We start from the raw sequence: 14,244 nt of genomic DNA on the forward strand, positions 1-14,244 counted from the left end.
ATCCAATTAAAAATGGGCAGAAGACATGAACACACATTGCTCCAAAGAAAACATCCAGATGACCAACAGACACATGAAAAGATGCTCATATCACTCATCATAGGGAAATGCCAATCAAAACTACAATGAGATATCACCTCATACCTGTCAGAATGACTAAAGTAAAAAACACAAGAAACAACAAGTGTTGGAGAAGACGTGGAGAAATAGGAACACTTGTGCATTGTTGGTAGGAATGCAAACTGGTGCAGCTACTCTGGAAAACAGTGTGGAGTTTGCTCAAAAAATTAAAACTAGAACTGCCCTATGATCCAGTAATCCCACTACTGGATATTTACACAAAGAATACAAAAACACTAATTCGAAGGGAAACATGCATCCCGTCATTCATTGCAGTTTTACAGTAGCCAAATTATGGAAGCAGCCAAATGTCCATTGATAGATAATGAACGGGTAAAGAAGAGGTGATCTATCTATCTATCTATCTATCTGCAATGAAATATTATGCAGTCATAAAATATCTTTCCATTTACAACAACATGGATAGAACTAGAGAGTATTATGGATAGAACTAAGTGAAATAAACCAGTCAGAGAAATAAGTACCATGTGATTTCATTCATAGGTAGAATTTAAGAAAAAAACAAAAAGAGTAACAAGAGACAAATCAAAAAGCAGACTTCTAACTATAGAGAATAAACAGATGGTTACTGGAAGGGAGGTGGATGGGGGTATGGGTGAGATAGGTAAAGGAGATTAAGAGTACACTTATCTTGGTGAGCACTGAGTACTATATGGAATTGTTGAATTACTGTATTGTATACCCGAAATGAATATAATACTGTATATTAATTATGCTGGAATTAAAAATCAAACCTGAATCTTTTCAGTGAGATCAACAATAAAGACTCGGAGTCTCATAGCAACATGCAGGAACATGTAGGACAGATTTAAAAAACACACCTGAGTATATTGAAATTGGCAAGTTGAAAACTAAAACACATATGAAGTTTAAACTCTTTTGAAAAGAAGCAGCTATGCAGCCCTCAAGAATGAAATTTTCAAGTCTCATTAATACATCTAAAATTCCTCTTCCTACTACAAACCTTAATGATTTTGAGAAAGCTGATTTGAATCAGTTTCTATCATGTTACTGTGGATTTAAAATAACTAAAATTTAACATCTGGGAGCAATTTTATTTAACATTTTTAATTTTTACTTCATTCATGGCCTAACATTTAATGAACAAATTCTTCACCGAGTTTATGTGGTAAAGTTCTGGCAGTGAAAAAATATCTTGAAAACTCAACAGATTAAAATATGAATAACTATGGGGCACCTGGGTGGCTCAGTCGGTTAAGTGTCCTACTTCGGCTCAGGTCTTGATTTCACAGTCAATGAGTTTGAGTGAGTTCGAGTCTTGCATCGGGCTCTGTGCTGACACAGCTCAGAGCCTACCTAGAGCCTGCTTCAGATTCTGTGTCTCCCTCCCTCTCTGCTCCTCCCCCACTCGCTCTCTGTCTCTCAAAGATGAGTAAATGTTAAAAAAAAATTTTTTTTTAAAAATATGAACAGCTAAAGCAGGAATCTGATAGAATCCCATAAAGGAGTCTTGACCCATAGGAAATAATTAAGATGGTTGTACATATACCACAAAAACACAGAAGAAGCAACTAACCTCAGAGCTCTAAATTAACTTTTGAATGCTGTGTTGTTTGCCTAGCAAAAAGATATTTGGGAGGTTGGCACCATCTGCTGGCCAAATACCAGCTTTTCAGATTCCCTTTTGTGACCTTGTTTTTCAAGAAATGTTGTGAATAACTTTACACTTGCTCATAAATAGTATTAATTAAATAAGTAAAAATTTTTCAAGTGCAATTTAAAGAACTTGTGCACATAAAATTAAGACATACTTCTGTACAGTATAAACTGGTTACATGACAGAATTTCAGTCCTGAGTTTTTGATATTTATACTTGGTTTTGAGAGACTTACACAGTTAAAATGATCACCTTTTTCTTAATATAAAAGATTTCCAAAAAATAAATCATATTTGTCTCTGTTCAATAAAATTTAAATTAATTTTTTCAGATCTAGAAAAGTTTGAGCTAGGTGTGTGTGTGTGTGTGTGTGTGTGTGTGTGTGTGTTTAATATCAGAAATTTTGTAAATACACTAAGAAAAAGGGGAAGGGAGCTGGAAATAACTTTGTTAGTGTCTCCTTTGTGCTCAGCATTGTGCAAGATCTTTTAGGTAGGTGGTCTCCTTTACTTCCCACAGCCACCCTTCATATTAGGCAGTGTCAACTCAGTTTTAACTGTCCCAGGAATTAAGTCTAAGACATTAAGGACACAAATGTGAATGTTTTGGGGGAAAGGTAACTTTATTTTAACAGAGTGATTGCAATTGCTCATTTATGAAGTTATCCTAGAAAAACTGATTTAACAGATTTTTTTCGATCTTTTTCTTTTGTAGTGACTGACTTTTATCATTGTTAGAGTATGTAGGTATTTGATTTAATTTTACTTTTGGGACAATGAAAGGCAGAGTCATTTGTGTTCTTTCCTACCATACTTTTGTTCATTACTGTGTCTTCAGTAACCAAAGGAAGCATTAAATGTTAAGTAGATGCTCAATGGGTTTTAATAGAAAGAAAGAAAAGAGAAAGAGAGAGAGAGAGGGAAAGAGGAAGGAAGGAAGGAAGAAAAAGGCAGAAGGGAGAGGAGATAATTTGCTGCTTGGCACATACAAGGCTTTGATAAAGATACAGTAAGAAGTTTCACCTATGACATTGGGGTATTGGGGAAGTGAGGTGGTGAAGAGTTAACATTTATCAGAATTTGTTATATGCTATGCACTGCTAGGCACTTTACACCTGTAACTTTCTAGATGTTTACACCTGTAACTTGCTAAATGTTACTTTACACCTGTAACTTGCTAATGTTTTACAAGTGTAAAAAGTTTTACAAGTTACAGGTGTAACTTTCTAAAAAGACCAAGTGAGGCATTTTTTATTGTTCCCATGTTTACAGATGAGAAAATTGTGCTTAGCTTGGTTAAATTGTTTATCCCATGTCACACAACTCACAAGTGGCACAGTCAAGATTTGAATCTTTATCTGCCTGATTTAAAAGACCTATGTAAATTTATTCACTCATTCATTTAGCAAACATTCACTGAATGATGTATCATTCTTCTCGGAGAACCTCATTTCTTCTCATACCTTATAATATCACAAATAGGACAAATAACCCCCAAAGTATTTCTTCAGTCAAACCTTTCTTCTCAACTCTAGACTTGTATACCTGCATGCCTTTTTGACATTCCCACTTGGCACCCTGTACATACTTCAAACTAATATGTACAAATAAAATTCTAGATTTTAGCCCCAAATGTATCTTTTCTTGGGTATTTATTTTCTCTGAAAATTACACAACTACCAATATAGCTAATAAAATTAAAAAACTTCTTTCTTTGTTTCTTTTTCTCTTTCTCTTTCTTTCTTTCTTTCTTTTTCTTTCTTTCCCTCCCTCTCTTTCTTTCTTTCTTTCTTTCTTTCTTTCTTTCTTTCTTTCTTTCTTTCTTCTCTCAAATCTTAGCCTCATATTTTACCTGAGGTTATAAGATCTGTTCCCTACCTCCATCTTTATTTCTATCTTGCTTCCCATTTGCTAGTCATGCAGGCATTCTGGTAGTTTTGAGAACGGATCAAGCTCTTCCTTAAAAAAGGATTTTGTACTTGCTGTCATCTTCCTAGAATGTTTCCTGTTCTAGGAATAGGAACAATAGAAACAATAGAAACAATTCCCATTGTTTCTTTCAGGTCTTAGCTTAAATGAAAAGTCCTCAGAGAAATTTGGTCTTGACAAGCCATAATTAAAAAAAAAATAAGTACGTCCCTTGTTATTCTCTATATCATAGTACTCTGTTCATTTTCTTCCTAGTACTTGGAACAGTCTGGACTTATTTTACTGCTTTGTTTACTTGTTAAGTGTGTCTTCACATAGACTAAGTTCCATGACTCACTGAATTTCTCTTTCTAGTTCATTGCTGCAAACTTGTGAAGACCTAGCCCTGGGCTTAGGTCTTAGAACCTGGGCTTAGAACAAATATGATAGATACTGGCTGAATCAACAAATAATGTTCAACAGAACCTCTTAATGGATTCCTGTGAATTCTGAATGCTTTCTCTGGAGCCCACAATTATATCCATTTTACAAACAGGAACTATTTTGTGTCTACCAGAATTTTGTCTTCAGCCTCTTTTATTTTCTCTTACAGCTCTCCATGGAATAGAGACTACTAAATCTAACCCTTTATCCCAGACATTTCTTTTAATATTAGGCTGCAGTGTTACTGTGAGTATTCTGGGTATAATGCAGGTAACTTAAACATTTTTTTCAAAGGCAAACTGTGATTTTCTCACAAATTCTTTTCTTTCTGTATAATATATCTCAATTGATGTCAACACAGTTCACCTGGTCCACTAAATCTGCTAGCAGTGTGAGTCCTAACTGACTACTATTCTGTTTCATCCTGTATCTAATCAGTGAAGTACAGCCAATGTTAGCTCAGATATGGCTCTCAATCTGATTCCTTATCATACCCTTGCTGCCTATGCTATAGCTCCTTGTCACAGTCCATCTCAGAGAACTTTCATCTGTTTGTTTGCAGGAGAAATTCTAAACTCTTTCTCACAACATGCCCTGCCATGCTTATCCTTTAGGAATTAGCTGAAATATTTTCTGTGTAAGGCTTGATGGTCACTCTCTTTTCTGAGATCCCACACTTCATTGTGGACATGTTTAATTGACCACTGATATTGAATTGTGATCTGTCCACTAAATATTGGACTTTCATTTTTTAAATTTATTTTTTAAGTTTTTATTTAAATGCCACTTAGTTACAATACAATGTAATATAAGTTTCAGGTGTGCAATATAGTTATCCAACACTTCCATAAGACACCTGGTGCTCCATCACAAGTGCCCTCCTCAGTTCTCATCACCTGTTTCACCCATCCCCCTCCCCTCTCTGATAACCATCAGTTCTCTATAGTTAAGAGTCTGTTTCTTGGTTTTCCACTCGCTCTCTTTTTTCCCTCCCTTTGCTCATTTGTTCTGTTTCTTAAATCCCACGTATGAGTGAGATCCTGTGGTATTTGTTTTTCTCTGACTGACTGATTTCACTTAGCACGGTACTCTCCAGCTTCATCCATGTCATTGCAAATGGCAAGATTTTTGTTATTTTTTATGGCTCAGTAATATTCATACCCCACATCTTCTTTTAAATATTTGGCTCTTACAAAGCAGGATCTGACTGACTCCAGCATCAAGCAAGGTGCTTTTTGTATTATGGTGTTTAATGACTATTTAAAAAAATAAATGATGATCAGAGACATCATATGGGTTCCCCAAGTTAAAATGCCTTGTGTGGAAGATTTGCACTTAAGTTCTCTCTTTTGCCTTGTGTAGTGTTGGCATAAAGAGACACTTTCAGGAGATTTTATACCTTTCTGTGATATACAGCATTTCTTCCCTCTGTCCTATATATTAATCCCAAATTTGTGACCTAAAGAAAAATAACATGCTTCTTATGCAAACAGAGCCCAAGATTAGCCCTGCCTTCCAAGCATTTCATCCAAGTTCCTTCTATAAAATGACATTCTGAACTTGGCTTATTTAGATTATGTTGTGTACACTTCATAATTAATTTAAAATTTTTTTAACGTTTATTTATTTTTGAGACAGAGAGAGACAGAGCATGAACGGGGGAGGATCAGAGAGAGGGAGACACAAAATCTGATACAGGCTCCAGGCTCTGAGCAGTCAGCACAGAGCTCGACGCAGGGCTCGAACTCACGGACCGCAAGATCATGACCTGAGCTGAAGTCGGCCGTCCAACTGACTGAGCCATCCAGGTGCCCCTACTTCATAATTAATTTAAATATGAAGATTACTATAGTGCACTAAAGACTGATGAAAAACTCTCTGTCATAAGGGAATTCATATATATATATATATATACATACATATTTCTTTTTCAGTCATCAGATACAAGATTGTGACTTAAAAGAACAGGTTAGATGAACTATCCACTTTATTTATTTAAAAAATTTTTAATGTTTATTTCTTTTTGAGAGAGAGAGAGAGAGAGAGAGGTCGGGGAGGGGCAGAGAGAGAGGGAGACACAGAATCTGAAGCAGGCTCCAGGCTCTGAGCGGTCAGCACAGAGCCCAGTGTGGGGCTCCAACTCACAAACTGTGAGAGCTGGACCTGAGCTTTATCGACTGAGCTACCCAAGCGCCCCGACCTCTCTGCTTTTAAACAAACATGAGATCATTTATGTCATGTGGATTTTCATGCATATGTTCCCTTTAACAACTCATTAGTAAGTTCATTGTAGATCAATAAACTAATATAGGAATAAACTATTTTCAAAACATTGGGGCAGTTTTTATGTTAGGTTGGTTATTAAATATTATATGATATTCTTACAAATCAAATGTTATCTCCCATCGGATTTTATTTAGGGTCAGTAAATATCTTTGTAGACTAAAACAGGAGTTGGAAACTGTGGCCAGTGGGCCAAATACAGCTTACCACCTGTTTTGTATAGCTGCAAACTAAGAATAATTTTTGAGTTTTTAAGTGGCTGAAAAAAATTAAAAGAAGAGTGACATTTTGTAACCTATGAAAATTATATGAAATTCAAATGACAGTGCTTATAACTAAAGTTTTATTGATATACAGCCATGTTTATGTATGTGTATTCTCTATGACTGCTTTTGTGGTACAACTGCACAGCTGAGCAGCTGCAAATGGTCTGCAAAGCCTGACCTTCTGGACATTTACAGAAAACATTTGCCTGCCCCTGGTTTAAAATACTATAGTCAAGACTGTTCATATTCCCTCAGGTTCCACCCCTGTAGTGCAAGGGCCTTGTCACTGAGGGCTTTCTCTGGGTCTGAGCACCCTTGCCTGTATTCTCAGCAGATCTAAAGTGTCCACAATCAACACTTTTGGGGATCAGTCCTCAACCATGATAATTAGTGGATAAATACTGATAGGTTAGGCATGTTCAACACCAACAGAGTTTTTTGTTTTTTTTTTTAGGGGCTATCAAGTCTGATTGCCCACAGTGCTAACTGCCTTGATAAAACACCCCTCTCTGACTTCCCACCCCACCACAGTTTTTCCTGGGATTTCCTCTCAAATGAGCTACTTGCACGAGAATCCTTGATGCAGAGTATGTTTCTGGGTGAAATCCATACTAAGACAAATGTGAATTATTTGTGTATATCTATTATTTAGTGTGTCACCTTGATGTATAAGCTACTCAGGTGTGATGAAAAATTTACTACCAAACATTTGGGCCATTTGTTTCCCTACTTCTAAAGGAAAGACAGGTTTTATTAATTGATAGTTTTATTATGTGTGACATTTATCAGCCAAATTGATCCTGAAAGATGCAGTTTGATAATTTTCTCATATTTTTCAACATAAATGCCTATTCCAGGGGAGTTATTCTTGAAGTACTGAATTAATTTTTCATATTGTAAAATCTTCCTTTCATCCTTTGTGAATTTTTTATTTTCTTCTTTTTACTAATAAAACTTTTCTGCTATGTCTTTAGAACACTCAAATTTTATTTTGCATCAATAATAGATGGAAACAAACACAGCATAAGAGATGGCCAAGATAATTTTTTCCATATGATAATTAGCTATAGGTACAGGATGTTTAAGAATAAATATTTCAAAACTCTGTGGAAAATGCCCATGTGTTTTCCTTATATATGTCTCATACTATTTCCCTAGTGGTTAGTAAAAATCAGTAGATAGTGTCAGACATAAACCTCTTCCATTTATCCTTTGTTCAAGATTCTATAGGCATCTATATCTTGAATAAAATTTTAATATTACTATTTAAATTACATCATATGTTTTTTCATTTTCTTAATGAACATAATACTTGATGCCCCTAAACTATTATGAAGTATGGAATAGATATTTAAGATATTTAAATCTTAAATATCTGTAAGATATTTAAATCTTAAATATCTGTAAGATATTTAAATCTTAAATATCTGTAAGATATTTAAATCTTAAATATCTGTAAGATATTTAAGATATTTTTTTCAATATCTGAAAAAAAATGGAGGAATAAAATACTTGTTTTGGCCACATGAATTGCTTTATTGTCTAAACAAACAGACTGCCTCAAATTGCTTTGAGATTCCCAGGTTTTACCTCTGTAGGTGTGTGTGTGGATGCAGTATATTGTTTAAAGATTTTGGAGACATGGTTATATGAAAAAAAGTTGAATTATTATGTTTAAAATACTACCATTTGTGGGGTGCCTGGGTGGCTCATTCAGTTGAGCATCCAACTTTGGCTCAGGTCATAATACTGTTGTATTGAGACCCACATCAGGCTCTCTGCTGTCAGCACAGAGCCCGTTTCAGATCCTCTGTACTCTCCTTACACCCCCACCACCACTGTCTGCATCTCCTCTGCTTGCACTCCCTCTCTTTCAAAAATAAAAATAAACATTAAAAAAAATACTACCATTTGTGTAAAAAAAATGCCCTAGTGTGTATTTAGGATGATACACAGGAAACTAGCAGTGGTGCTTTTCTTTGTGGAGAGGAATAGAGACTAGGATTAGTGATGACAGGGAGACATAGTTTTGACTCTTTTTCACTGATTTGTGTTGTTTGTGGTTTTGTTTTTGCCATGTATGTGAATAACTTAATAGGAATTTAAAAAGAAAAGAGGGGCACCTGGGTGGCTCAGTTGGTTGAGAGTCTTAACTCTTGGTTTCGGCTCAGGTCATGATCCCAGGGTTGGGAGATCGAGCCCTGCATCAAGCTCTGTGCTGGACCTGGAGCCTGCTTGAGATTCTCTCTCTGTCTCCCTCCCTCTGCTCTTCTCCCCTGCTCGCACTCTCCCTATTGAAAAAAGAAAAGAAAAGAAAAGAAATGGAAAGAAAGAAAGAAAGAAAGAAGAAAGAAAAAGGAGGAAAGAAGGAAAGAAAGGAAGGAGACTCTTGGCATTACAGGGACCCAGGTGTGAATACCTGTGAAGCCACTTACCATGTAATTGTATTCACATTTCTTTTTTTTAATTTTTTTTTTTCAACGTTTTTTATTTATTTTTGGGACAGAGAGAGACAGAGCATGAACAGGGGAGGGGCAGAGAGAGAGGGAGACACAGAATCGGAAACAGGCTCCAGGCTCCGAGCCATCAGCCCAGAGCCTGACGCGGGGCTCGAACTCACGGACCGCGAGATCGTGACCTGGCTGAAGTCGGACGCTTAACCGACTGCGCCACCCAGGCGCCCCATGTATTCACATTTCTTAATCTCTCTGCTCTCATCTATCAAGTGCAGATAATAAAATTATGATACATGATTTAAAGCACATAGCATACTGCCTGGCACATAATAAGTCTCCAATAAGTGGTTATATGACCTTACACAATTATTAATGTTTAAGATAATCTTCTTCCTTGACTCCTTCAAAGGGTAGGCTTTTTGTTTATCCACTCACTTGACACATGTTTTTTGAGCATTGGTATTGACAGGCACAATAATCGGCTGAGGAAGTCATATTGCATCACTTCTGCCGTACTCTGTTGGTCAAAGCAGTCACAAGATTTAAAGGGAGGGGATGTGGATTCCACCTGTCATGGGAGCAGTAGCAAAAAAATATCAGTCATCTTCAGTCTACCACAGGCTGCCTTCTGGTTGCAGATTATTTATATCCCTCTCACATGCAAAATATTCCAAGGTCCTACAAAATGTTATTCTGCTACAGCATCAGTTCAAAATTAAAGAGCTCTTCATCTGAATCAGATCCAGATGTGGCTGAGGCTCCTCATACATGGTTGAGGTTGTTTGGGTACAGCTCCTTGAGTTCAGATCCAGTTTCTCTGAAGACTTGTGCATTAAAAAGAGCAGTTATCTGTCCCTCTTTGCCATGCCAGCCCTTCCTGTTGCCACCCTTACATGTACCCTGGTAGAACAGAGAGATAAGATCACCAAAGTAGACATTCCCATTCAAAAGGACAACAGAAAGCCTATAGCACTTAGTGATCAATAGTGGTCAACGTACATAGAAAAAAGGCTCCCAAAGATGTCCATATCTTAATTCCCAGAACCTGTGAGTATTGTTACCTTACATGACAAAAGGAATGTTTGCAGATATGTTAAAGTTAAGGAGTTGAGATGGGAAGATTATTCTGGATTGTCCAGGTAGGCCAATCTAGTAACCTGAATCCTTAAAAGTGGAAGAGGAAGACAGAAAAGTGAGCCAGCCAGAGGCTGCTGCTGGCTTTGAAGATGGAGAATGAGGTTATTAGCCAAGGAATGTGATGACCTCTAGAAGCTGGATTAGGCCTTCCATTTACAGCCAGCATGAAAATAGGGAACTCATTCCTGTAATCTTAGGGTACTGAATTTTGCCAGTAACCAGAACTAGAAGGAAACAGAGCCCTGCTGAAAGCTTGGTTTTATTTTGGTAAAGCTCATACTGGGTTTCTGATCCAGAGAACTGTAAGATCATAAATTTGTGTTTATCCACTAAATGTGTGCTAACTTTTGGAGCGCCTGGGTGGCTCAGTCGGTTAAGTGTCTGACTTTGGCTCAGGTCATGATCTCCTGGCTCTTGAGTTCGAGCCCATGTTGGGTTCTGTGCTGACGGCTCAGAGCCTGGAGCCTGCTTCGGATTCTGTGTCTCCTTCTCTCTCTCTCTGCCCCTCCTCTGCTTATGCTCTATCTTTCTTTGTCTCTCAAAAATAAATAAACATTAAAAAAAAAATGTGTGCTAACTTTTTACGGTAGTGATAGGAAACACGTACTCTGACCAGTAACAATTCTGAAATCCATCTGGGCACCAGATCTTCCCTCTGTGTCATTCCTTCTCATCCATGGCCCGTGTGGCGGTGGCCAGAGAAGCCCTCTCCCAACCGTCTGTAGAACAGTGGTAGCACTATGGGCTCTTCTCCCTCATCCCCTTTAGTCTAAGTTGGGGGTGCTTTTGTTAGTACAATTTTTCTAAAAGTTTTGTGGGCTTTCTATAAATCTTGCTGCGGTTTATTCAATTAAATAAAAGCCACATCCACAAATCTCTGTAAGAGGTCCCTTCCTGGCCTGCCTGCCTGTCAGGGTATGTGAGACAAAGCCCATGTTCATCATAGAAGCCTGCTTGTCTAGTGGAGAGGGTCAGTTTTTCTGAAGTCTTATCAAAAAGTCTTAGAGCCACATTGAAATAATCTTTACCCTTCTTATTCCTGCTTTGAGGACCTCTTGCCATCTGGAGAGGCTGGGTACCAAATCACTTTGGTACTTTGTATAGCTTTTCCCTCTGAATGAAATCATAGCAAATATTCTTAAATGTGTTGTCTGTTCTTGCCTGCCAGCTGATTGTAACATAGTATAAAGCAATTGTTCTTTTTTTTAAAGTTTATTTATTTATTTTGAGGGAGGGGTAGAGGTGGGGGGAGAGGGAGAGAGAATCGCAAGCAGGCTCTATGCAGTCAGCGCAGCAGAACAGGTCGTGGGGATTGATCCCACTAAACATGAGATTGTGACCTGAACCAAAATCAAGAGTCGGAGGTTTAACTGAGTGAACCACTCAGATGTCCCTATAAAGCAATTGTTTGTAATTCTTAACACACACCAGAATCACTTGGGACTTTACAAATACTGGTACCTGGGTCTTATATGCAGAAATTTCTAATTAATTTGTCTGGGGTGTGGTCTGGACAGTAGTTGTTTTAAAAACTCCCCAGGTGATTCTAATATGCATCCATGATTGAAAACAGCTGTCTTTAACATTTTACGATTGTTTTTAATTAAAGCAAACTTTAAAACATATTTATTTTGTCTTGAACTTCTAAACTTTCTTTTCTCTGGGAATTTCCTAAAGGACCAAATGAGTGATAAAGAAGTATTGTTAGATTTCCATTTTATTAAATTATTAAATTCAGAGTAAAAAACCCATATAGCGTTTTAATTTTATAAAGTCATTGTGACACAAATCAAAAATTTCATAGCTATCCTACGAATAGGGTGAATAGATGCTTTCAATTAAGTCTATGGAAATATTGTTTTTATTTTGTGGTTTTTAAATCGGGCTTCTATATTAGGCACTCTGGGATGATTATCAATTCTTTAGTAAACTGTTTAGTTTATGGTAGAACATTACATTTTATAAGAATGAAATAATGTGAATAGGACTTCCCCTTACTGCCTGCAAATTAATGAATCCATAGTTGTCTACATGACTATGTGTAGCTTTAAATGTGGAATATTCTGGTTCATTACGTGCACTCTTTGTGACCAATGTCTTTTAAAAACTGATTTTGGTTTGCGTTAGAAAGAATGCTTTTCTTGTTCAGCAGCTGGGTATGAATTTAATTATTGGAAATAAATATGATCTAATGTTTCATTGAGTTTTCTGAATAACAGGATAATTTGGTCAGCATTACTATCTAAAAAGGGCTGGAAGGAAGCCAAATCACACAAGAAGCAAGTGCTCTGGTGAGGAAATTATTAGCAAATTCATGTTCTTTACTCCATTTAATGTACAATTAAAAGTGGGTGTAGATTTGCCTGATACTCTCAATGCTTCTGTATCTCATAACTTGGTTACAGAGAAATTTTATGATGCAAAAATTGATGTGTGTTCTGTGTTTTGCCGTGTGAGCTCATAAACAAACACAGTGTATTACTTGTATAAGAAGTGTAAAACTGCTTCTGACAGTGGCAGCTGGATTTGAAGGTGCGAGACCGGGCAGCGTGTTGCGGTGTGAATGTGTTCTTGGCACTGAAGGTATGTAGGCTGTGGTGAGAAACAATGTTTGAAAGGTATAGAACCAGAAACTAATCATATAGGAAAAAGACAGAGGCTTTGTTGGATTAGAAAAAGGTCAGGCATTGTGAAATTAAAAGAAACTTTTAGAATCCAGCAGTGATTAAAAAAAACAACAACAAAACAACAACCCTGGAATCTATCCACTGTGCTAGAAGATTATTATTTTGTATTCTTTTTATAGAAAATATGACTTAATTGTTGTCATTTGAAGAAGTGGTCAAGGAGTATGCAGATTAAAAATGTGGAAAAACAATATTGAAAGTCTGTCATATTTGTCAGCTTTTAAAAATGAATACATCATTATTTCTTTTCTCATTCTAAACCAATACTTCTGTGCCATTTGAAAAAAAAATATGTAATGCTACAGACCATACAAATATGAGTCTGCCCCTATCATTCTCACTGAGGCAGTTTACTGTAGTGTGCAGACTTTTCCTTACCTCCTTCCAGATCATAACTTCCTTACACTATCTTATTTCTTCACTCCCGTCTTTAAATCTGTGGTTCTACTGATGACTGGTTCACGTCAGGGCTAAATGTTTGTCTATACTGCTTACTGTTTGGGTTTTTCTTCCCTAGTACATGATTGCCTACCATGTTAATGGCAATTCATGTGCTACCTTTCCACTGCAGCTGTGTATACTTTCACAGCGTTGATCTGGAGAGACCAGGCCTTAAACTTCTCCTGGGGTAATTAGTGTGGGAATTTGGGGACATTGTTAACTGTTACATAAAGGAAAAAGCACCACAGAGGCTTTTAGGACCTCATAAGTCATAGCCATTTTCTCTTCCTGTGTTTGTCTCTACTTGGAAGCTAAGTTGAGTTGAAATGGACTGATCCAGAATATTGAAATGAAACATTCAGAAGCCAAAGGGGGTGGCGTGGGAGGGGGAAGAGGTGATGAGAGGGGAGAGAGGGAGAAAAGAGGCGGGAGGGAGAGGAAAGGAGAGAGTTTGATTTGTAGATTTGCAGTTGGGCAAATAACTGTTAGCTCAGTAGCTAGTAATGGGGACACCTGCAAACTTCCTTAGGTGTAGGATATGATAATAAGGCTTTCCTGCTGATTCCATTAGTTAACCGACCTCAGGAGGTGATTTATTTCCCTGGAATGTAAAAAGGTCATTCCTAATACTAATCAAGGTAGCAAGCTGGCAGTGTGCATGATACCAGTTTCATGAATGATCAAATCGGTTTAAGTTGTGGCTTATGCAGCTTTTGAAAAGTATTGTAGTAGTTCTTTGGGTACGGAAAAGCAGAGACCTCAAATAAAAATCTCCCAGGTATTTAAAAAAAGCCAGCTAATGAAATTTAATTTCTAATATTGAAGGAGGATGGAAAAGTAAATGAAAGCTATATTGATGTTTTA

At 37.0% G+C, this 14,244-nt stretch overlaps 1 long non-coding RNA gene across 2 annotated transcripts in view; it reads left to right on the forward strand.

The window, feature by feature from the left end:
- Positions 1-14,244, forward strand: part of LOC125934294 (uncharacterized) — a 59,056-nt gene that overhangs the window by 31,588 nt on the left and 13,224 nt on the right. The window contains exon 5 of one of the 2 annotated variants that reach the window (XR_007461305.1): positions 4,280-5,990. The exons of the other annotated variant lie outside the window; for it this stretch is intronic. This is a non-coding gene — a long non-coding RNA (uncharacterized LOC125934294). Of the gene's footprint in view, positions 1-4,279; positions 5,991-14,244 lie in introns of those variants that run through there. 2 annotated transcript variants of the gene reach the window in all.

This window comes from Panthera uncia, assembly GCF_023721935.1.
Source record: "Panthera uncia isolate 11264 chromosome A1 unlocalized genomic scaffold, Puncia_PCG_1.0 HiC_scaffold_17, whole genome shotgun sequence".
Lineage (NCBI taxonomy): Eukaryota > Metazoa > Chordata > Mammalia > Carnivora > Felidae > Panthera > Panthera uncia.